Source organism: Malaclemys terrapin, chromosome 9 (genome assembly GCF_027887155.1).
Source record: "Malaclemys terrapin pileata isolate rMalTer1 chromosome 9, rMalTer1.hap1, whole genome shotgun sequence".
NCBI classification, from domain to species: domain Eukaryota; kingdom Metazoa; phylum Chordata; order Testudines; family Emydidae; genus Malaclemys; species Malaclemys terrapin.
The window spans coordinates 26,540,105-26,564,626 of record NC_071513.1 but is presented as its reverse complement, the minus strand read 5'-3'; the positions used below and the strand labels follow the sequence as shown (position 1 = coordinate 26,564,626).

General features: G+C 42.5%; 1 protein-coding gene across 5 annotated transcripts in view; it reads right to left on the bottom strand.

Annotated features, from left to right (window-relative positions):
- LPAR4 (lysophosphatidic acid receptor 4) overlaps positions 1-24,522 on the bottom strand; it is a 52,676-nt gene that overhangs the window by 5,099 nt on the left and 23,055 nt on the right. The window contains exons 2-3 of one of the 5 annotated variants that reach the window (XM_054040790.1): positions 13,261-13,614; positions 4,294-4,410 (exon numbers count right to left, since the gene is read on the bottom strand). The exons of 1 other annotated variant lie outside the window; for it this stretch is intronic. The gene's annotated coding sequence lies outside the window, so the exon portion shown is untranslated. Of the gene's footprint in view, positions 1-4,293; positions 4,411-12,223; positions 12,691-13,260; positions 13,633-24,522 lie in introns of those variants that run through there. 3 more of the 5 variants (XM_054040788.1, XM_054040789.1, XM_054040787.1) reach the window with 3 other exon arrangements.

The window sequence follows — 24,522 nt, the reverse complement described above, 5'->3', positions numbered from 1 at the left end:
CTTTAAGGCAATAAGTAACCAAGTTCACAAATATATGTAGTTCCAACAGGGATGGTTTGCCTCATAACTTAAACCTCAGTCTACTATATTAACTTCTTGGCTTCTAACCCACATACTGTACATAAACAGACTGCTTCTGATGGAGATAAAGTGCAATCTCTAATGTTTACGTTGAAATTTAACTTGCATAAGTAGATTTCTTTTTTTTCCTCATTGACAGCCAGATTTTCCATGTGGCCTCAACATAGGCTCCATATGTGTCCAAATTTTGGAGGGCACAATTTTGGGAACCTATGTTTCTACTCACCCAAAACTTACATCAGATAGTTGGATATTCAATTTTCCCAATTTGTGCATGTGGTCCTGCATTTTGGCAGCCCCCAACTGTGCATTCAGAAACAAAGACTTGCATATTTAAAGGATATTTTGAAATATTTACCGTTATTATTCACAATCAAGCTATGTTATGTGCCAGCAGTCTGAGCTGCATACAATGCAGCTCCAGTGCTCTGGAGAAAAGATGCTGGATCATTTAATTTTTTTTTTCATTTAACAAGGAGTCACATGGACAAATTTCACTTTCCTGGTGCATCAGTCTGAGAATTATCTACCAACTACTGTTCAAACTAGGTTATGATCTTGAAAATATGAGTCCATGTTGTTTACATATCTAACACCAAGGTGGTTAAACAAGCTGGCAAAGTACTCAAACTTAGTCATTCACTTGGAATTACAAGGTGTCAGGGTCTATAATTTTAATGCTTTAAATATTAGATACATTCTCCTTCTCTCTAACCAGAATTAAATCAACAGCAAATTTTCCCTGCCTATCATGCTCACCACAATTATCACTCTGTTGGGAAAGATTAAGAAGATTTAGTTTCACGTTTTTAACATGCCAAGTTCAGTGCACATCAAATAAACAAAATAATTTAGAATTCTGTTTTTCAGGCAGGCCAGATCTTTAGATTCATTGTCCGCTGTACAGAATGTACAAATTCTAGTTCAGCAGTTATTAGAAGTGATGCCATAATGGAATATAGAAAAGTGCTTTTACACTAGAGTAGTGAATTACTGTGAGCATTACATCTAATGTGAAGGGGGAGCTTCACGTAACTCTACATCTTTTGTCAGTTACGCCAGTTTCAGCCCCACTGAGGGTGAAGCCAGCAGTGTCACAACAGATAATTGACAGTCAAGCTTGCTCTCACTCAATTCTCATGTGTTATAGGGATCACTTTCACCTGCCATGCACTGAAAATTAAGGAAATCTCTTCTCCTTCCGAAAATACATGATCCCTTTGTTTCCGACTCCACTGTCCTTACGCACTATGACACTCATAATTGCCATGTCGTAGCTTCTCGGAGCACTGTAATTATCAAATATATTTACTTGGCATCCTAGGAGCTTTTAATTTGGAAAAGAAGTATATTTGCACTGAAAATATTGCTCTTGACACACAATAAATGGACTGTTCCAAAAAAAAAAGGAAAGAAACTGAGCTCTTGTCTTATTTTATTCATGAAGCTGCCTTCTTTTTGTTGCTATTGACATGTCTCTTCCCCTACATGTTAGCCATTGGAGGCCCAGTATAATACAGTATGAACTCAGTGCTAACTGTAAGTATACCTAAACATTCTAGATAGGGTGGCCAGGTGCCTGGTTTTCGACCAGAAAGTCTGGTCAAAAAGGGGACCTGACGGTGTCCAATCAGATCTACTGACCGGACACTCAAAGTCCAGTTGCTGTGGGCAGGGAGGCGCAGGGTCATCACCCACACCAGCCCCTACTCAGCCAAAGCTGCCTCCTACCTACATTGGGCAGCTACCGCTCCCAGCGGTGGCTCCGCAGGCGAGTCCCTCTTGACCCAGGAAGAGGAAAGAGGACCGAGAAGGGGGAGGGGGCCTCAGGGCAGGCAAGATGCACCACAGAGGAGATTCCAGAACTCCTGATGGAGTGTCTGGCTTTCAAATATTACGAAGTTGGCAACCTTAATTCTAGGTATACTTCAGTCCTCCTCAGAACAGGTAGAGATGGACCTCTTGTCCCTTCCAGTGCTATGTCTCTTTTATATGTTATGCATAAAATATACATTAATTGGATCACTTTTACTTTGCAAAACAACTTTGGAATCGATACTTACAATTCACATCTTCTCAATACATTTGTTGCTTTCCCTTGCTTTTTATACTAACTAAGTGGAGATGTAAAGTGAATTGAAGTTTGTGAGCATGAATATTTAAGAGGTCGTGTGGGTAAATAAAATTACATGGCTTGTTGATTTTCTTAGTTTGACTCAGATTGACAAAATCAAAACCTTTCAAAATTCTGATGGAATTATTGTGCTTAATGCACTTCATGACACAAAATAGTGTTACACAAATAGGACCAAATTTTGGAAGGTGGTTGTACCTGTGTGGATGACAGAAAAGCCATAGGCCAGGAGGTGATGCGACAGAACTGCTCTGGATTTCCTCATGCAAATAGACTAGCGTAAAGACCTTCCATGACCAAAGAGGCAGGGATTGTATTGCATTATGTATTGTCCTTACACACAGCATGACAACTTTTCCTACTCTTGGCAAGAGTGGTATGCATGAAACGGCTTTTGCATCATTATTGTGCATCCAGTTGATAGAATGTAAAAATATGGCTCCACAGTGTGTAACACTACACACCGCACTAAAACATGTCTTATGCATCGTGTCTGCCGAAGCCTAGTGAGATGAGTTAAGGTCAAAGTCGCTATAATCACTGATTTGGAATTTTCTCCCTTTTGTCTATTTCTCAGGTTACTTGGATTAGGTAGAGATTTTGGATGGAAATGTATTTTGTTCTAAAGACAGTTTTAGTTTTTCTTCAGATTTATTAGGGCATAATCCTGCATAAGGGCTGCAGGGTGTAGATTCTTCTAGACTTGCATGAGAACTACTGATATGAGAGTGGAACATATCTCTGTAAATACGGACTCTACATATATGGTTTGTTTTCTAAATGCAAAATGAGATTGTGTGACAAATCTAAGGTACTTCTAATGGACCTGTCATGGTAGCATCTAGTTATCAAGCATTTTTAATGTCTTACAAGGTTTAAATTAAAAAATTAACAACCCTGAATTCAGAATGCCAGCTAGCATTTGGGATAGTAATAAAGCCCAGCTCACATGACTTTGTGAGTCTTGCAATATAGATCTATATCTATATAGATCTAGATATTTGCCCTTATGGTTAGGGGGGTCATTTCAGAAAAATTCTGAGGTGGGAGCAAAGTTGTGTCAGCATATAGGGTGTCCTCTGTCCCAAAGAGGATCACAAATGAGAAACTGGGCAATTATTGCTTTCCTAATGATGTCATCCAAAATTGAGGGGGGAAAGGGTGTGCAAAAAGTGGAAGAGATAATGGAGAATATAGACCTATGAAAAGTTGCGGGGGGAGACAACTTCTCCCTTGCCTTTAGCAAATGATGTCCCTGCTTATAGTCTTGGAGAGAGAGCCTGAAAACATGGTTTAAGTGCAGTCTAAAGGCTCAGACAAATCTGCTTTTCGGGAACTCATGATTTTTGAACGCTCAGGTCTGGCAATATTGTAAAGATATGAGACAAGTGCCAGTAAAAGACTGATCTTTATTTCCTGGCCTCAGTTACATAACATTGAGTGGGATCACAAAAGGTTACCCCCTGTCACACAGCAGGAGTAGGTATTCACTGACTCCATTGACTACTGGTAGAGGAAACAGCATTTTTTAAAATTATTTATTTGAAATAAGGTTAATCTAGAATTAGATTCAGGCACTACATCTTCCTATTTTCAAAAGTATTTTTTCTGTTTCCTGTTGATGTGTGAAAAGGCCATCCGAACAGAAGAAACTGGACTGACAACAGGAAACAATTAAACTGTCTATAAACAAAGTGCTGTTAAATGTACAAAGTAACTGAAAGCAGAAAAGAAACTTTTTTCCTAATCTTGCAACTCTAGTAATCCTAGGTGTTATCTGTGACAATAGTAGGAAAACCTATTCAGATAGAGTGTGACTTTTAAGTTGTCCCTTTAAAGCCTCTCACTCCAAAGAGCCAAACAAGATCCTTCCACACACAAACATGCGTATTTTAACAAAGCAATTTACTGTTAGGAAGATGCCATGTAGGTTACAGTGAAAGGGAGAGTTTTCTAGTGCCTTAGAATAAAGGAAGGAGTCAGGCTTTCATTCATGGCTCTGGCACTGACTTGCTGTGTATCTTCAGCACCTATATTATCTTAATTTTCCCATATTTATGAACACAAATGCTACTTACCTCATGGGTGTTGAGGCTGAAATAATTGGTGAAATCCTGGCTTCACTGACATCAGTAGCAAAAAGCCAATTGACTTCAATAGGGCCAGGATTTCATCATGTTTAAGTGCTGTCGATCCTAGAGGAAATGCATTAGAGACAAAGCAAAGTTTTAGACTACTCCAGATCTGGGGCAAACTGAACCTTTGGCATAATCCTGGGTCCCAATAGGCCCTTCTAGCAGCCAGGAATCAGCCAGGGGTAGCCTGACCTTGGCCACACACCCTTTCTCTTGGCCTCTCCCACAGTAGGGGTGGGCGGTGTCCCAACTCCCACTGCCCATGATGGCCCAGCGCCTGCACTGCCCATCCGCGGTGGCTCCGCATGAACCCTGGGGCCTTGGCCAGGGCTATGGCTGGATGCAGACATGGTGTGAGGCTTGGTCACCTTGGAGACAAGCCCTGCCCCACCTCCCAGGACCCTGCCGCTGCCATCGCTGGCCTGTGGCTGCCTGACAAAGGGCTGCACACCAGTCTGAGCGAGTGGGGAGCAAGGCTAGTGTCCTGCTAGGGACCAGCTTGTGGGGCAGGAGGAGGGGTGTTGGTGAACAAGCAGGTCCCACCCCATAGGGATGGCTGGGCCTGCCTGGGGTGTCCCCACTGAGCTGCCCTAGCCCCCAGCACTCGCAGCAATTGGGGGAGGGAGCAGTGGCATGTAACCCTATGTGCCCCCCACGCATTGCCTCCATTTGGGGAGGCAACCCCTCCTCTTCCCCAACCTGCACCCAGGGTTCTACAGCTCCTTTTTGCACTAGCAGAGGAGTATAAAGTGGCCAAAACAGGAGCCAGGATTAGGATTGTTCTTCCTAGAGATTCTTCTTCACTGAATGTGGAAAGGGAAACCTGATCTATATAAGTTATAATCCTAAAGGATCACACTTTGTTTCCTTTTGGATTGATCAGCACTGTTGTTGATTCTTCTAACAGTCCTTGGGGAGCTCCAAGGCGTTTCCTGTGCATGGCGACTTCCCTGTGCTGTATCTGTTTTGTGTTTAGCTCACTAAAACGTTTTCCTTAGAGGAATGGTGAACTGACCTAACCAATGATCATATGCTAACCTTCAGGGCAAGATACCTTTTTTCCCTTTTCACTGAAAATGCCTTCTTCCCAAACCCCTCATCCCCTAACCTATTCTAAGATTAGAGCTACCTTCCAGTAGATGTTTCAAACTATCCCCATAATGTGTGTGTACATCGATGTGGTAAACTTGATCCTCAATTCATATATATATTAATGGATTATTATTAGTATAAAGAGAACTCAACCTTTTGGGCCTAACTTTCAAAGGAACCTCAAAATGATTTCTGAAGACTGAGACTGTCATTTTGCATGTGTCTTTTTTCATGCCCAAGTCTCTTACAGGGTGGATCTCTCTTTACACTGGTGTATCCAGATCTAATATAGTGCTGCCGTTTGCCAGCATAGCACTAGACCATGCAAAATCTGGAAAATCCAAATGAGAATGTAATACACAAAACAGTGAAAAATTCTTTAAAAAACCCTGTTATGCTTGTGACCTAAGCAGTTAGCTAATGTTTGGAGTTTAGCAGGTTGTTTCCATTAGAAGGAGAAATTGATGTTGGAGTCAGGTATTTCTTTTTGATGCAATTATATTTATTTACAAAGAATGTACAAAGTCCTATTTCCCTGAACACAAGAAGAATCAAACAGGAGGGAGTTTCTTTGCTCAAAGTTCAAAGTCTCTTTCCAGCCAGCACTCTGCACAAAAAGTTCCCTCTCTCTTTTGGATTTCTCTCTCAGCCATGTTTTCAGTGCTTCTCTTGCTGTCTTGGCTGGCTTTTGGCCTGCTTCTCTGCATGTTCTCTGGGTGCTTCTGCTCTCACATGCACACCTCTATCAAATAATTTCCAGTAAAACCCCACTGCCCAATAAGTCAAATTTCTGACCAGCCTTGCATATGGCCTGTGTTTTGGGAAGTGGCTCCTACACTTTCATCTATCTTACTGTAAAAAAGAGCTTAGCTGCATCTTACATTTATCCTGAATGAATGGTGTCTTATGCCCACCAGCTTCAGTGAAGTTTCACTCACCTCCATCAGAATACAAATGAGTCTCAGGCTTTTGCAGTTATAAAACTCTGTGGTGAGGGGATTATAGGTTTGATCTCCTTTGAGGTGCTGAGTTCATTCCTCCCCCACTGAAGTCAGTGGGAGTTGAGAGCACTCAGCATCCCACAGGAGTGCTCCAGATCTTGCAGGATGTGCACCCTGCACTGGTTTGGTAGGTGATCTTATTGATATAATAAGGCTTTCCTCTCTCAAAGGCCCTGATCCTGGAAGGTGCTGAACACCCGCAACTCCCGTTAAAGTCTATGGACCAGATCCTCAGCTGGAATGAATGGACATACAGTACAGATCCGTTTACGCGCAGATGTCGGGAGTCAAGCTGCCACGACCGCGTGTTAACGCACCGCGGGTTAAGAGGGCCATGCTGAAATATCTTAAGATATCTATATATACACGTATAATTATCTAGGATTACATACGTACTCACAGCGTCCCACATACTGTAGGCCTAGTTGTTAACGGCTCTTTGCAAGAATATAAATTCAAATGTGCAATCTAATAAAAACATTACTACTACTACACAGGGTGAAAGTAACTCAGGGCACTTACCAGTACAGAGCGGGGGTGGCTCTGGCCCCCGGAAGGGGCGGGGCCTCGGGCAGAAAGGGCAGGGCTAGGGGGTCAGCATCCCCCGGCCAACCCTTCCAGGCCGCCTGGGGTTCCCATGGTGATTTAAAGGGCCAGGGGCTCCGGATGCCATTGCTGTGGTAGCGGCGTCTGGAGCCCCAGGCCCTTATAAATCGCTGGCCCCAGGGCAGCTGCTCCCTTTGCGCCCCCCCCCCCCGCCCGTCGGCGGCCGAGGGGGGGGGGGGGGGGCGCTAAAGGGGCAGGGACCTTAAAGCGCTGCAGGGTCCTTTGCCGCGGCAGTGCTTTAATGTTGCTGAGCCCCCCCCCCCCCCCCCCCCCCCCCCCGTCGGCGGCCCAGCGCTGCCACGGCAAAGGACTGTCCTTAAAGCGCCCTTTTTGCTTCCCCATCGGCAGCCCTGCTGGTAGGGTCCCTACCAGCAGGGCCACCGATGGGGCGGGGGGGGGCAGCAACGTTAAAACGCTGCCGTGGCAGTGCTTTAAGGGGGGTCCTTTGCCAGGGCAGCGCTTTAATGTTGCTGCCCCTTCCCCCCCTCCCCTCCCATCAGTGGTAAAGACATACAACACGTTTCTGCTCCGTACTTCCTGTCGATTTCTATGTCAGTGAGTTAGTGAGCAAATCTGTAGCACTACATAACAAGTTCCTGTACCACGTGTTAATGAGTCTCGTGTGTTAAATAGGTAGCACTGGGAGGCATGGCGCTACTGCACGTTAAGCAGATTCGCGCGTAAACAGGTCTGTACTGTATTACCATTTACTGCACTGGAACGGTGCTGCTTTGTACTAGCTAAGGAGCTGACTATTTTTGGGTATTTTTACACTGCAATGTAAACTCAGGGTTAGTAGAACTTGAGTTAGGAGACCCTGGGTTTGTTAACCCAGAGCTTGAGAGTCTACATTCATTTGTAATTACAGGTTAGGAATTGTTGAACCCGGGGTCCCAACATGGGGCTCCAGCATCTACACTGCATTATGCGGGCCTGAGTCCAACAACCCATATCCAAGACTTCCTAGTGCACTCCCAAAATATGGCTGCACTAGCTCTTTGTTTGTGGTGCAGTGTGGGGGAAAAATTGACTGTCCATCAAACTTGATTGTCCAAAAGGCAAAGAAAGTTGGCCTGTGGGATTGTGAAATACGTCTGGGGGACTCCCAGATCATGAGTCCAATGGGCCTGCGTCTACATTGCAGAGCAACAGGGTCCCAGTTTGATTCAGGCTTAGATCCTCCAACTCGTGGGCTCCTGGGACCGAGCCCTGCATTAGCATGATTTGTGTATAGACAGAAGGGGGGTTAGACTTGAGCTTGAGTTTGAACCCTGGGCTTACACTGCAGTCTAGACATATCCTGAGAGCTGAAGGTACTCAGCACCTTCTTGGAGTTAGATTACCACATGGTTTTGGGCCTTAGGCATCCATCTCTCATATGTCACGGGTACCTTTGTCAAAACTGATGTAAACTGACCTGGATGTTTGGTGTTTTCAGAGAAGCACCTTTACCCTCTCACAGGGAAAATGTCATATTCCTAACCAGCATTCTCCAGTAAATCAGGCTTTTATTTTGTTTTGTAAACTGAAAACAAATTCAATCAATTATAATGGAAATACATAAGAGAAAACACCCCCCAGTGCTGAAAGCTAACAGAAAGCGAGAGTTGTGACATTTTACTCCTTCAGGGAGCAAAGCTATAATAATGTAATAAAGCTAGAATGATTTGTCATTAAAAAAAACACAGATTCAGAGACCCCATAATTTCATTCCCATAATTCAATTTCTAGATGCCATATTTCCACGAATGACAGAGAATGGTGGGAAAACTACAGCATGGTTTGAGGGGAGGTGGCATTATTTTTGAGTAATGCAATACAACTCATGTTTAACTTGAAAACAAAGACATCTTGAGACAGAAGACCGTATCCGTAGGTTCCAAAGTGAAACCCCCAAAATGCTAAAAAAAAAAGTAGCTTTTCAGATGTGACTTTCTTTGTGAACATACATAACTTTTTAAAGTATTATGAAAAAGCATATTGTGTATATGATACAAAAGCAAGCTATTGTTGCCTTCGTATGTACTCATTTCTAAAGTTGAATGACTGATGAACACTGTTCAAATTCACTTGCTCAAACTTGCCAAGATAAAGATAGTTTTTGAATTTTCTAGAAAACAAAACTACAAATAATTCAGAAAGCTCTCTCATTTAAGGACAGGCTAAACTGTTACTGAAACTGAATAGGTCTTCACCCTTTCAGAGCATAGTCTCTCTTGAGTAAATGCAGGAGATGGTGCATTTGAGCAAAACATGTACCACTACTGTCTGCTCTGGTGAATAGATAACTTCTGTTTCCAGTAAAATAATTTAGCTTTTGTGAAAGGTGGTGGCTTCATGTCCCCAGAGACTAAAGTCATATTATTTATGGAACAAGCATAGCAGCAGAGCAATCCTTTATACCCACTTGACCTGGTAAGACCCCATTGGGGATGGATGGGGATTTCAGCTCCATACCCATTCAGTCCTATGTCTGTCTGTTGGGATAGTTAAATAGAATGTCATTTGTGGCAGTGAACAGCTGTCCATGCAAATAGCCAGGGACTGGATTGATTTAATCAGCTTGCTTTACGTATGGAAGGCCAACAATGCGTCATGGTAATGAATGTTCTTCACTACCAACCTGGTCTAAATTCCAGCAGGCAAGCTAGGGCTGCAATCTTCTATAACTAGATTTCACATTTTGGTGAACTCTAACAAACACAAATATATCTTAAAAAATTAACATAAGTAGACCAATCAGGAAGAATATGGATATAAATACTTTGACAATTGTGGTCAATTGACTGAAGAAATCCTATAATATTAATAAAAATACAGAGCAATTTTATAGTGATTTACACGTAGACAGCTCTTTGCAAACATTTAGTAAACCTTGTAATGCTGTTAATTCTATGAGATATGGCAGGGTTTTACTTATGATTTTTCCCTATTTTGGAAACAGATCCAGAACTTAGCAGGTCTGGTTTTGCACCACTGAAGTCAATGGGGACAGGCTCAGACCCAACCTGCATGTAAGGGTATGAATTCTCTGCAGAGTTGGCCTGGATATGAGTGACCACGCTGTAAAACCACATCCAAGTTACTGTGTCCTCACTGATGCTGTGTTCCCCCATGTGTGTCATGAGGACTTCTGCGGGTACATCCCATGATTCTTCATGCTGCGGTAAGCTGAGCTGCTCTGATTCTTTCCCAGTCAATTATGGGAGAAGTTCTGTTCTGAGCACACGGGGGGAAATTGTGGCAAGGCATTGATGGACTATCAATACTGCAGTGATTTACCCTGCATCCTTACTGCAAAGTGGGTGGGTTACTAGTTCCAGTGAAAGCAGAATCTGGGCTCTAACCCAGGGTTGAAAGCACTTCTCTCAGGTGAGAGGTTTTTGAGGGTGGATAGGACAGGAGCTAGTAGCAAACACCTGGGTAAAAACCTGGGCTAATTCTGTAGTGCAGACATACCCTTAAAAGTGGCAGTACTAGATCCTAGAATATAAGGTTTCCTATTCCTAGTCCCATGTTCTGTCTGTTATGTCACACAGCCTCTAGAAAAAAGAAAGTGCTACTGCTAGGATTGCATCTTTTCTGCTGCTTGTGATCTGCAACACTTAGAAACTGTTAACATTAATATCTCACTTCTGCCAGAAAACATGACGAGAGACAAGTTGATGTATTTTCTTTGTGTTCCTTGTCAAACCACATCTTCTGAAATGAAAGTTAATAGGTAACTGCATTCAGGCATGGTTCTATTTGTACTTTCTCTGTATGTTCTGAACTTCTATCTCCAGAATTTAAAGGACACTGGTTTTATCAACTAACCTAAACCCTAGTCAGGAGAAGTCTCATTTTTAGTTTCTAAGGAGTAAAAAGAAATGTACACTGAGTCCTTTCTCCCCATGTTTTTCAGGACTCTTTACGTTAATAAGCTTTGAACTCTTTAAAGTAGCAAGGTTAGCTTCCTGCTAGGTTTGCTTTGCTTTCATAATACTAGTAAGAGAAGGAGGATGGAAAAAGTATTGTAGGGTGAGAGGATATCCTCACTGAGCTTTGAACTTCCTCATCCTTTAGGTTTTGCTAACTATTGTATTCATCTATTGAAGTAATAATAAATTATAGAACTGCCTGGTCTTAAAGAAAAACTCAGCACTATTATTTAAAAGTATCTGCTGCAAATCATTCTCGAGATGGTGAAAAAACTAAGGGATTTTTATTGTAATTGTCTTTTTTAAAGCATCACATTTTAATAACTAAGTATCTTATATGCCTAATACATTTTACATTTGATAAATTTTTATATATACTTATAGCCAAACCATGGCCCTATTGAAATCCATGGGAGTTTTTCCATTGATTATAAGGGAGCAAAATTTGGCTGCAAATGAATGCCCCTTAATTCTTTAAAATAAAACAGTTTTACAAAATGAGAAATGTTGACTCTTATACTCAATTCTGGAAATATAGCTTCTAGGGCCTTGATCCTGCAAAGATTTGGGCATTTGCTTAACTGTATGCACTGTCACAGTGCATAAAGCTAAGCATATAAATCTTTGCAAGATGACAGCCTAAATTAGCATTGTTCGATATAGAGCTCGCTTGTTTAAACCTATGTTAAACAGTATCTTTGAGATACTGAATGCAAAATGTTAAAAAATGCTCTAAACAATTTATTATTGAACAAGCTGCTATCATTTGGATTAGCTGAAACATGTTAGTTAGCTAATTAAACACAACTCTGACAGAGGTCCTTAATTTGTCATACTGACTTCAGGAGATAGTGTGCATTGCAATGGCTTGCATTGCAATAATTCATAGCAAGTAAGTAGTTTTGCAGAGTAATTGCATTCCAAAAACATGGAGATAATCTTTTCACTGTAAACATGTTGCTACATCACTGTGAGAAACTAGCGCTTCTTTCATAGAAACAATATTATGGCTTGGGCAATAGAAATGAAATATTTCCCCAGATAAAAGTATTGTTAGGTTAGTACTAAAATATTCCACAATTCAAACCTAGTGGGCTAGAATTATTTCCAGTGAAATCATTCTATTGGTTACAGCAGGCATCAGTCTGACCCAGTGAATTAAAAAGTATTAAAATCAGAGTCTCATAGCTGACATTAAATCTGTACTTTTTTATAACGGAACCAGAAAATTAATAAATAAAAATAGAAACTTACCCAAGAGATAAAGGGCTAGAGATATCATGCCTCCAGACAGCTACCTAGTTAGCAGATCTCAGACAGATTCCTCTCTGGCAGTCCATAGACTTATCCATTTTTTTAAATGAAGGTTTGTTTAATCCTATAAGTAAAATCTCTCTGCTCTAGCTGTTTACTGATTGTCGTTCATCCTTTAAAATGTGAGGCTACTAGCAGTTATCTCCATTCCTTTGTTAGGGGAGGAAAACTGCTGAACGTTGCAGCCATCATGCCTTGGGAAACAGGACGCAAGAAAAGGCCCAATGTCTATGCAGGATCTGTGAGCAGGGGGAACTCTTGGGGGTCTCAATAGGAAATGTTTTTCATTGGATAAGAAGGTATTATTAGTAGCTGTGATCCCGCCCCGTCCTCTGTGTTTTTAGTCACCGGTCATTGGGCTGATTGTGTTTTCCCCCGAAGCGCCTTGCCGAGGAAAAGCACCCTTCACAGTTAAGAATTAGCAGCTTAAGTACTGCTCGACAATAGATAAAGCTTATTTCCTGAGCAGTTGGTTGGCTGACGCAGCCGGTGGGTGGGTGGGTGCTTGTAGCAGAGTATTGTTGTAGACTGGCAACTGTAAAGCAAGGGGATACCCAGGTCTGAAAGCTCAAACTTTGTGTTTCCACAACTACAGTGACTGTGTTTTCCCCACCCCCAACCCCAATTTTAAAAAAAAAAAGAGGGTAAAGAAGCGATTTCTGCCTCAGGCATGCACCCTAGAACACTCTCTGGCTGCAAAATGAAACTTTATAAAGATAATTGAAATTCTAGGTGCAACTGTTTAGATAAAAATGAGCAAGAGATTTCAGTTTGCTCTGAAAGCCTTAGGTTCCTGCTGAAAACGTTTAAGAGGTAGTTTGAATTTCAAATGTTTATGGAGATCATTATAAAGTTCACAATCTCCAGAGAGGTAGCACTTCTCAGGTCTTTATAGCCTAGTCTGCTAAATCTTATTGTCTCAGTAAATCTGGCTCCTGACTTACCAATTAACCAGGAGTTTTATTTCTCTCTCTTACCTTCAATGCCGGCCCTTCAGCTAGGAAAAGGTTTTGGGGTGTCTTCTGTCTGGGAGGAAGAGCAATGTCAGTGGACAAATTATTCAGTGGTCAGTTTCTTTTCTCCCAGCCTTCTCCAGCCCTCTGCTTGGGATCCTGAGTCTGCTTTTAAACTTTGGTTTTTAAAACTTAGCCAAACAGCTCACATGCCCTGATTTCATTTTGTTTATTCTCCTTTTTCTCCACTCTCTTCTGGCTGCTCTCACAGGCAGCCAAGGCCAGTAAACAACTCATTGTGAAGCTGGAGTGAATGCTATTCCTTGGACTAGTGGCGGGTGATACAGCACTGCAAAAAGAGGATTCTCTGTCTTGCTCCTACAGAGAGAGAGAGAGTGCGTGTGAGAGAGAGACTTTTGCATCATGACCAGCTGCCATGGGTTTTTATCCACTCGACTCTCAAATAACTTTGTGAATCTCACATTATAGCAGCTTTAACTCTCAAATGCACAGACACTGTGGTAGCCCTTCTTCCTTTGACCATGAATGAATTTCATCCTCTCAGGATTCATTTATTCTCCCTTTAGAGTGCATAAAAAGACCAGGAGTACTTGTGGCACCTTAGAGACTAACAAATTTACTCTGAAACCATAAAAAGACCGACATAGATTCAAATGGCAAGTGAAGAATCTGCAAATGCGTTTAGGTGCAAAGGGAAAATGGATCAGTTTTCCCTTTTGTACCTGGGATTTAAAGGTGTGAGAGAATATAGATGAATAATGAAGATAAGGCTGAGGCGATAGCTGTGTTAATTTACAGAGCAACACACAACTGAAAGGCAAAGCACCCCTAGTAACCCATCCACAATCAGATTAATCACATTTTTGTGGGCAAAGGATATGGGACTGGAGGGGTTGAGGAGACAAAAGCCACTATCCCAAAGAAGCAGGGTGTAGGGGCTGCAGACATGCTGATCCCCCATTTCTGTGGTCAGTACCGCAGTTTATGGGCTGGAATATAGTAGCTGCTGTCCCTCCATACTTCTAGAATAAGGTAATAGGGAAACTGACCACATAGTGGCAGATTGTATGGTCTATCCTCCATTCTCCTCCGATTGCCACTTCCCAAACCAGCCTGTGCTAGGCTGACACACAAACCTCTTCAGCACACAGGTGTGCAGAGAACCTATCCATACACCACTATGGGTAAACTAAGGGACTCCACTTCAGCTGCATGCTTTAAATGGTGTGGAGGACCTCGTGCTGGCTTATTGCACCAGTGTGAATTGTATCCATAGATTTATATTCATAGGGAAGTCTGATTTGGCTTCCTGGAAAAGAGACAATCAAGAAAATTGATTTTTACCATAGTAGGCAATGGGAATTTTACAGCTGACTTCAGAGGGAGCCCAATTGGGCCTTTGCCTTTCAGACTGAAAAACAGAAATAGTTTCATTACATTGCCTCTGAGTGCCCTCAGTAGAAATTAACTAAACCTAAAATTTGCACTTGAGGCCATCCTGAAGGTGTTTAGCGAAAGAAATGCAGTTTAGCTGATTTGAAGCTTTTGTACTGCTGTAGCCATGTCAAGCAGAGTGTGAGAGGCTAGAAACCCCTGTGGATTAGTGGTGAGCATACGTGGCAAAAGCCCTTCAAAGATATCAGTCACTGGGTCAGTCCTCCAGAATTACTGTATTTCTGCCATTGCAAGAATTTTCCCATGTTTCCTTTTGAAGAATAAACACTGGATATATCTTTTAAAAAACAGCCAATTATAGTATTTAGCCAGAACCTGGCAACTTTACCAGTGACTTTGATATCTTTGGAATTTAATCAATCCACTGCACTAATCTGGGGCTGTTGGTTTATCTCAAGGCAATGGTTTAATTATTAACTGTAAACTGATTAACAGGTATCTTTAGCAGCTGCAGGCTCGAGGGGACTCTCAGGAACCCCTGATTAAAATTTTCCTGCCATGCTGAAGGGAGAGTTGGGATGGCTTTCCTGCCCCTTAGGGAGTTCACCCCCCTTTCTAACCATTCCGAATAATTCCTGCCCCTTCTCTCTCTCTGGAGTTGGTAAGAAACTTCTCGGAAAGGCAAGTTATTCCATAATTATCTATTATGGGCTTTTCTTTTTTCTGGAGCATGTTTTACTGGCAACTGCAAGAGACTGGACTAGAAGGGTCACTGTGCTGGTCCAGTATTGCAATTCCTAGGGCTCATAAAGAACAAACCTTCCCCTGTGGAAAGTACCTGATTACACTAAATGTCAGTTATTTTCCAAAAATGTTCTCAGGGTGGCATATACCTGGTTCCCTCACAAGGCCTTCTCTCAAACACACACACTGCCCCTATCCTTCCCCACTTCTAATTAAACAAGCTGAATACTGTTTTATACTATCAATAAGCTCAGTATAATTTTTTCAGCAATAAAGTATAAAAATAGCCAACAAAGTGCTTTTAATGCAAGTTTATTTACCAAACAAAAACACAAAAAAGAGGGTGGGAGGGTGTTGACTCCATCCTTGGTTATGATTATGTGGAAGTGTTTTCTTTAAAATGGAAAAACAAATGAATAGATCCCAGGGGTCTTCACCCCTCCTCTCTGCAGCAATCCATCCTCCCCACCCCTGATCCCATTGGTTTGTTCATAGACTGGGGGAGCATGGAATTTTGTGGGCACCCCTTGTTAAAATATTGACAGGACATCGGCAATTTCCAGCTATTTTGAAAAACAAATGAACCTAGCCTGTTATCTTATTGGGAACCACGGCTGCTTAGAATACACAACATTTTCAGCAAAATTGCCACCATGCTTTTAGAGCACACATAGTTAGTGTTTGTACAATGAAGCCCTACTGATGTGCTCTTTTCTGTCATATCTATGTAAACTCTGTCACATTTTGCCTTGCATTGGTGCGCGTTACTTGCATTGAATTTAATCCGAGTTGCATTTGTGTTTCAAAGGCAAATTTTGCCCCCAAGAATGGAATAGCGTAGTTTCAAATGATCACTTACTTCTATTGCTGAAGCTGCCATTGGTTTCAATTAGAATTCATACCCAATTGTGCCTACAAAATATATGTGCACAGGAAGGTGTTTTCCCTGCCTCGAGGTACTTACAAGTAGAAATGGTCAAAAAGTGATGGTTGGGTTTTTTTTGGTGGTGGGGGGGAGGAATGCAGATTTGGCGACACTAAAAAGTTTTGCGAATTTGTGTCGCTTTTGCTGAATTGTTTTGTGTTTGAAAAAAACCCTCAAAATAAAAAAAAAGAAACATTTTGTTTCAGTATTTTAGAAACCATTTTGATTTTTTTATTCAAAATGACATTTTAAAAAATCTTTTAACTTTATTTAAAATTTTAAAAAACGTGAATGCCTCATATCTAAAGGAAACATTTTTGCTTTGGATCAAACAAAACATCTTTTGACCTAAAGCAATATTTTTTCAACTACTCGATTTACCAAAAATTTTGAGAAACCTTGTTTTTGGTTTGACCTGAAACAATTTTTTTATTTTTCAAAATTGCCAATGAACCAAAAAATCTATTAGTCACCCAGCACTACTTCCAAAGCAGCCAAAACAGGGTATAGAATCAATAACTTGCATTTTTAAAAGCCCATAGAATATATATGCATTACAGACATTAACTAGTCCCAACTCTCCTCCTTTCACGAGTGATTTCTGTTTCCTTTCTTTGTTTTGTACAAAAGCAGACTTAATTTGTGACTAGCTTCTGCATGAATCATTGCTGGGTATTGTACCATATGCCATACATTCTGAAATATTATATTGAGCCCCTATAAAAAAGCATCTGTACCTCTTATCAAAGCCATGCACAAGTCTAAGCAGCAAAGATAAAAGCACCATTTGCTAAAGGTGATACTTTCAGGCACATTGTTACAGTATTTACAAATTCTTATTGTAATTCTTATTATGATTATTAAATATTTATATTACATTAGCTCTCAAAAGCTCCATTCAGAATCAGGGCCCCATTTTGCTAAGTGCTGTATAAAATCAGAGGTAAATATATTGTGTGTGCCAAAGAGTGTATAGTTTGAAGACAAACCGTGTATAAAGGGAGGAGGAGATGGAGGCAATGAAATATTTACCATTTGTATTATAGGGGAAGTGGCAATCACACACACACGCAATCACACACACACACACACACACACACACACACACCGTGTTTAGATTTCCTAGCATTTGCTATCCATACACAGTCACTACTCAATTTACTTTAGTTTTGTAATTACATAAATGTTGACTTCCCCCAACTGCCCCTCACCCACTGACCCAAGACCCCTTGGCCTAGCAATTGAAGTGACTTGTAAGCTCCCTGGGTCAAGTCAGCCTGGAGGAGAGATGTGAAGGAGGAGGAGAGGGTGTCCTCACGCAGCAGGTGGGGGACTGTTTGAAATCATCACAGTCCATCAGAGTGGTGGTGATGTTTATGAAGGCAATACTTGTGAGATTACTGTCGTCCTGGTTTGGAGGATGGTTGGTTTGGGAAGATGAACAATCTGGCTGTGAGTTTATGAACCCCAGGTGTTTGGACACACTGGGCTGCCCGAAAACCAACTGTGGTTCACAATAGATTTCAAGGTTTCAAAATCAGTTTTTGTTCTGATGCAAAAATAAATGAAACTTCTTGAAATGTTTTCACCCAAACAAACCCAAACGAGTACAAGGAAGACCAAAGGAGCTAATAGCCTGGTGCCTAAGGCACATGCCTGGGGTCTGGGAGATCAGTTTCAAGTCTCTGCTTGAAATCAGGGTCTTGCATGCTCCAGGCAAGTGCTCTAGCTAGCCACCAGGCTATTGGCATCCCAGGTGAGTGTCCTGACCACTGGGCTGTAGAGTCTCTGTCGCTCTCTCTCTCACCCCCAGTGAATATTTATACAATGTGGATCTGCTCCAGCTGGAACAATTGAGAGACAGACTCTCTGTACCAGTGGTTCCGCAACCATTACGGAGAGGGATAGAGCCCTGCATCCAACCTAAACCCACTGGGACGAGACTACAAGTGCTAAGTCTGGGTTGGGTGGGAAAACAACCAAACCCTCTTGGGTTAGGTCAGCTCTCCTCCTCCTGCCCGTGGGGTTGGCATTGGGGTGTCAGTGTGTTCTGCTTCTCCCAGCCACTACCACCTCGCTGGGCTGTGTTCCAGGATATGCCTGCCGAGGAATGGCAGCTCCTCTCACGCCACAGCATGGACACAGGACATCAAGGGGCAATGGATGGCAGCCACATAGCCACTCGTGCACTGACTGCAAGCAGGAAGAGGACAGCCCACCACAGGGGCAGGAGGCAGTGGCAGCTGTGGCAACTCAGGCATGGGGTGGAAGGGTGGGATTAGGTCTGCATGTGACCTAAAATTAGGCCGGGGCAGACTGCTAATGTGGGAGACCTGGGTTCTAGTCCACTGCTCTGCTTTATTCAGAGTCCTAACCCCCAGGCTATGGACTATGCTGATCTCTCTCTCTTTGTCTCGCGTTTTGAACTGGAATTCCATCCTGGACCCAAGAAACCTTCCAGATGAAATTTTTATTGAAATCAAAATATTTTGGTTTTGCCGAAATTGCATTTTTTGATTGGGAAAATGTTTTGTCAAATTTTTCAACCAGGCCTAACTATCCATGGTATTTCAACTATCCATTATTTCAACCAGGTAATAATCCATGACTGCCTGTAGGTCATCACAGCCACCTGCTACATTGCAAGTGTGCATATCAGGAGTACAATTCATTGTCACCTTGTGCTTCTAAAACACAGGCTTTAGTCAGTTGAGGTAAAGAAAGTCTCTAGTAGCAATGGACATCTCCAGCATCATGGGAGATGAAGGTCAGGTAGGGAGTGTGGGCCATATGCGGAAATGGGGGTGTAAGACTCCTGAACTAAAACTCCCCTGAGACATTATGGCTGCTCAGATGTACCCAGGTTAAAATTTAGCTAGTCCAAAAAAAAATATTTTGATGTTTGGTTGACAAACGAAAAGGTTTTGATTCAGGGTGACCCAAACGAAATGTTTCATTTAGATTTTCCCAGTAGAAAGTAGAAAAATTAAAAGCAAAACTTACTTTTTCCTGCTGAAAAGGTTGATTTTTGCAGGAATGGCATTTTCCATTGAAAAAACACTTCAATGAAAAATCCCAACCAGCTCTAGCAGATACTATTCAATGCCGACTGGCGCTACAATACTTAACAGTTTGTCAATGTTTCCATTTCAAATTCTTCTTAGTCATATCACTTTGGAATCAAACTGGGAATGCAGAGTGTCAGCCTGTAGAACAGGGGTGGGCAAACTACGGCCCACAGGCCGCATCTGGCCCACCTGCTGTTTTCATCCGGCCCTCGAACTCCCGCTGGGGAGCGGGGTCGGGGGCCACTCCACGCAGCTCCTGAAAGCAGCGACATGGCCCCCATCTGGCTCCTACACGTAGGGGCAGCCCCGGGACTCCGCTCTGCATGCTGCCCCCACCCCAAGCACTGACCCTGAAGCTTCCATGGGAGCTGCAGGAATAATGCCCCCGGACGGGGCAGTGTGTCGAGCCGCCTGGCTGTGCCTCTGCATAGGAGCCAGAGAAGGGATGTGCCGCTAGTCCAGGAGCCGCTTGAGGTAAGCGCTGCCCATGAGCTTGCACCACTGAGCCTCCCCCGCCCCCCAACCTCCTGCCCCAGACCTGATCCCCCTCCTGCCCTCCAAATCCCTCGACCTCAGCCCCAAGCACCCTCCAACACCCCAAACTCCTCATCCCCAGCCAGAGCCCTCCCCCTCCCCCAACCCCAACCCGGAGCCCCCTCCCACACCCTGAACTCCTCATTTCTGGCCCCACCCCAGAACCCACACCCCCAACCAGAGCCCTCACCCCCTCCTACACCCCAACCCCAATTTCATGAGCATTCATGGCCCGCCATACAATTTGTATTCCCAGATGTGGCCCTCGGGCCAAAAAGTTTGCCGACCTGTGCTGTAGAAGCTTTTTCAAAATATATATTTGGAAGGGATCAGTTTAATCATTTTAAAAGTTAGGACTAGACAATAAAAAATAGAGATTTACCATTTGGATGGATTTAGGTTTCCTGTAACTTTTTAAAAACTCTTCACTTAAAAATGTATATGTTTTGTTAATTTGGCAGAACTAAATGTTCCCCTACTTCTCTGACCGACCGGGTTTTCCTCTAATAAAATGAGAGGATATTTTTTCTCTAAATGTTTGTTTAAACCTAACCCTCCTTTTAGGAAAAACTGCGCCAACTTAGTGACCAATGCCACAGTCCCTGTGCACCCAAAACTCTTCCTTTGGCTTCAGTGGGAGTTGGAGGTATACAAGGACTATCAGACTAGTCCCTGTCTGACTGTTTTCCAATGTACATAATCCACTAAGAAATAGGATTAGTCAATCTAGCTGAGACCCATTTTCAGAGCCATCAAATAGCAATTATTTTCATGTACATCAGCCTTTAGCCCACACTTGTATTAGGCATGATTAACTGGGTACAAAGGACTTAGATTAACTACCACTGTACATTTTATTTAATTATGGGAAAGAAGAAAAAGCAAACTGTTGAATTTTCTAGATCAGTCAGCATAAAAATCTCAAGATACACTAAATGCCTGGATTTGCATGTGCACCCAAGCTGTCTATTTTTTGCTAACCTTTGATTTTGTCTTCCACGTGTGCCACGTGTTCTCAATAAACTGGGATGATAATAGTTGTTAATACCTACCTCTTATACAGAACTTTTCATCAGTAGATCTCAAAACATTTTACAAAGGAGATCAGTATCACTATTCTAATGTTTATAGGTGGGGAAACTGAGGCATGGGGAAGGAGGGGAAGTGACTTCCCCAAGGTCACCAAGCAGGCCATTAATAAGAATTTGAATGGTAAGAATTAATGTCAAGGTGCCTTGGAGAAAGAACATGGGAAACCATTGTAATAAACTAGTGTTTCAAATCAGACTTTAAGAAAATAATTTTATTAAAATCATGGGATTCTGTACTATAGTGTAACAATGTGTTGTGCCAGAGTGTGAATATGCATGAGCAATGCACTAATGCTCCCCTCTAGAAATAGTACTGGAGTTATGAAAGACTCTTTCTACAGTTATTTAAACACTGATGCTTTGAAAATTAACTCGGGGAGTTGGGGGGAAGAATCATTCCCAAGTTTTATTTCCACACTTGTACTAATATTCTTAACTATTAGATATTAGAACAGATCTCTCCTCGAGGTGCTTTCTGTAGGAAAAGAAGGCTTCATGTAAATTTTCTTTTCTTAAAAAACCAAAAATGGATTTGCAGTTGCTACTCATTTCACAGTTTGTTTTGAAGGGAGTATAGACTTAGGCAGTCTGCCACTGCCAGTCTTTTGGACAGTGTCTTCTCTATGCTTCGTGGTATCTGCCTATCCTCGCTTTTCACATCTCACAGTGATTTAACTGTGCTCTTCCAAATGTACTTCAGCAGTTTCAAAGTCTCTAATTTTTCTTCTCCACTGAGGACTAATTCATTTAAGAAGTTCCCAACTCACTTGCAGGTCATTTTTCCCTTTAGCTTGGAACAGTTTCAATTTTTCATCACCAAATCTAGCATGGAACATCAACTCATTTCAGAAACTGCATCCATGACTGGTTTAGTGCTGAAAAATTACTTCAAGCAAGAAGTACCTGAACACTCACTCATCAGAAATCAGCCAAAACACAAAACTGCTATGCCCTTATTTAGTAAGAGAACTGGAAGGGTCGATTCTTCTTATCCAAAAGGGACTAGTCTTTATATTTTCTATTTGTGTGTTCTTCAGAGTTCTTACTTGAATAAATTAGGGCTGTTGATTAATTGCAGTTAATTCACGTGATTAACTAAAAAATTAATTGCAATTAACCGCAGTTTTAATTACATTGTTAAACGATAGAATACCAATTGAAATGTATTAAATATTTTGGATGTTTTTCTACATTTTCATAGATATTGTATTCTGTGTCGTAATTGAAACTAAAGTGTATATTATTTTGGATTACAAATATTTGCATTGTAAAAATGAGAAACAAAAGAAATAGTATTTTTCAATTCACCTCATACAAGTACTGTTGTGCAATCTCTTTGTCGTGAAAGTGCAACTTACAAATGTAGATTTTTTTGTTACATAACTGAACTCAAAAACAAAACAATATAAAACTTCAAAGCCTACAAGTCCACTCAGTCCTACTTCTTATTCAGCCAATTGCTAAGACAAACAGGTTTGTTTACATTTACAGGAGATAATGCTGCCCTCTTCTTATTTACAATGTCACCAGAAAGTGAGAACAGGCATTCACATGGCACTTTTGTAGCGAGCATTGCAAGGTATTTACATGCCAGATATGCTAAACAGTCATATGCCCCTTCACCCTCCGGCCATCATTCCAGAGGACATGCTTCCATGCTGATGATGCTCGTTAAAAAAAAATGTGTTAATTAAATTTGTGACTGAATTCCTTGAAGGAGAATTGTATGTCCCCTGCTCTGTTTTACCCACATTCTGCCATATATTTCATGTTATAGCAGTCTCGAATGATGACCCAGCACATGTTCATTTTAAGAACACTTTCATTGCAGATTTCACAAAATGCAGAAAAGGTACCAATGTGAGATTTCCAAAGATAGCTACAGCACTCGACCCAAGGTTTAAGAATTTGAAGTGCCTTCCAAAATCTGAGAGACAAGGTGTGGAGCATGCTTTCAGAAGTCTTAAAAGAACAACACTCTGATGCAGAAACTACAGAACTGGAATCACAAAAAAGAAAATCAGCCTTATGCTGGTGGCATCTGACTCAGACAATGAAAATGAACATGTGTCGGTCCGCACTGCTTTGGATTCTTATTGAGCAGAACCTGTCATAAGCATGGACATGTCCCCTGTAATGGTGGTTGAAGCATGAAGGGACATATGGATAAGGGGCGGGGTCCCGGGGGGCAGTCAGGGGATTACAAGTATTTGCACTGTAAAAAAAAACAACAGAAATTGTATTTTTCAATTCACTTAATACAGGGGTGGGCAAACTTTTTGGCCCAAGGGCCACATTGAGGTTGCAAAACTGCATAGAGGACCGGGTAGGGAAGGCTGTGCCTCCCCCAAACAGGCTGGCCCCCACCCCCTATCCACCCCCTCCGACTTCCTGCACCCTGACTGCCCCTCTCAGAACTCCCAACCCATCCAACCCCCCCTGCTCCTTGTTCCCTAACCGTCCCCTCCGAAGACCCCACCCCCTATCCACCCCCCTGCTCCCAGTCCCCTTACTGCTCTGACTCCTATTCACATCCCCGCCCCTTGACAGGCCCCCAGGGACCCCACGCCTATCGAACCCCCCCTGTTCCCCATCCCCTGACCCCTATCCACACCCCCGTCCCCCGGGACCCCACGCTTATCCAACTCCCCAGTCCCCCATCCCCTGACCGCCCCCCAGAACCTCCGCCCCATCCAACCGCCCCCTGCTCCCTGTCTCCCGACTGCCCCCCGGGACTCCCGCCTCTTATCCAACCCCCCGACACCCTTACCGTGCCGTTCAGAGCAGCATGTCTGGCAGCTGTGCCATCCAGCCGGAGCCAGACACGCTGCCGCGCTGCTTGGCAGGAGCGCGCAACCCTCTGCCCAGAATGCTGCCGCGGGGTAGGGGGAATAGCGGGGGAGGGACTAGCCTCCCAGGCCAGAAGCTCAAGGGCCAGGCAGGACGGTCCCGCAGGCCGAATGTGGCCCCCCAGCCATAGTTTGCCCACCTCTGGTCTAGGGAAACCCAACTGATATTAACAGCAAACATATGGTTTTCAGAAGAGATTATAAAAAAACCACTCATATTCTAATTGTGGTCCAGCTACTATTGATCCTGTCCTAGTTCTTAAGCATCCTGGAGCATGTTCTGATATGGTAGGACATAGTCATATATTAACAAGTTTCTTTAACTGGTTGTCCACATTACCAGCAGTTACCACACTGGTATAAATGTGCAGACGGAGGAAGTTTCAGCAGTATCAGAGCTAATATACTGTGCTAAATGATGGCTTTTTAATGGTGACTACTGAATACACTGAGTCCTGGAAGGCAAGAAACTCTCTGAAAAGTGAATTATGAAGTAATGTTGCACTATCTACTTAAAAACTGTAAAATGATCAAGAATTTAGCATTCAGATTTTAGTGACAGGTCCTACATAGCAGGTAAATAGAGTCATAGAGAAGCATGGATCAAGTGACCAGGAACTGTTTGAATTCAGCATAGAGTATGTGGAAATTAAGTTTTC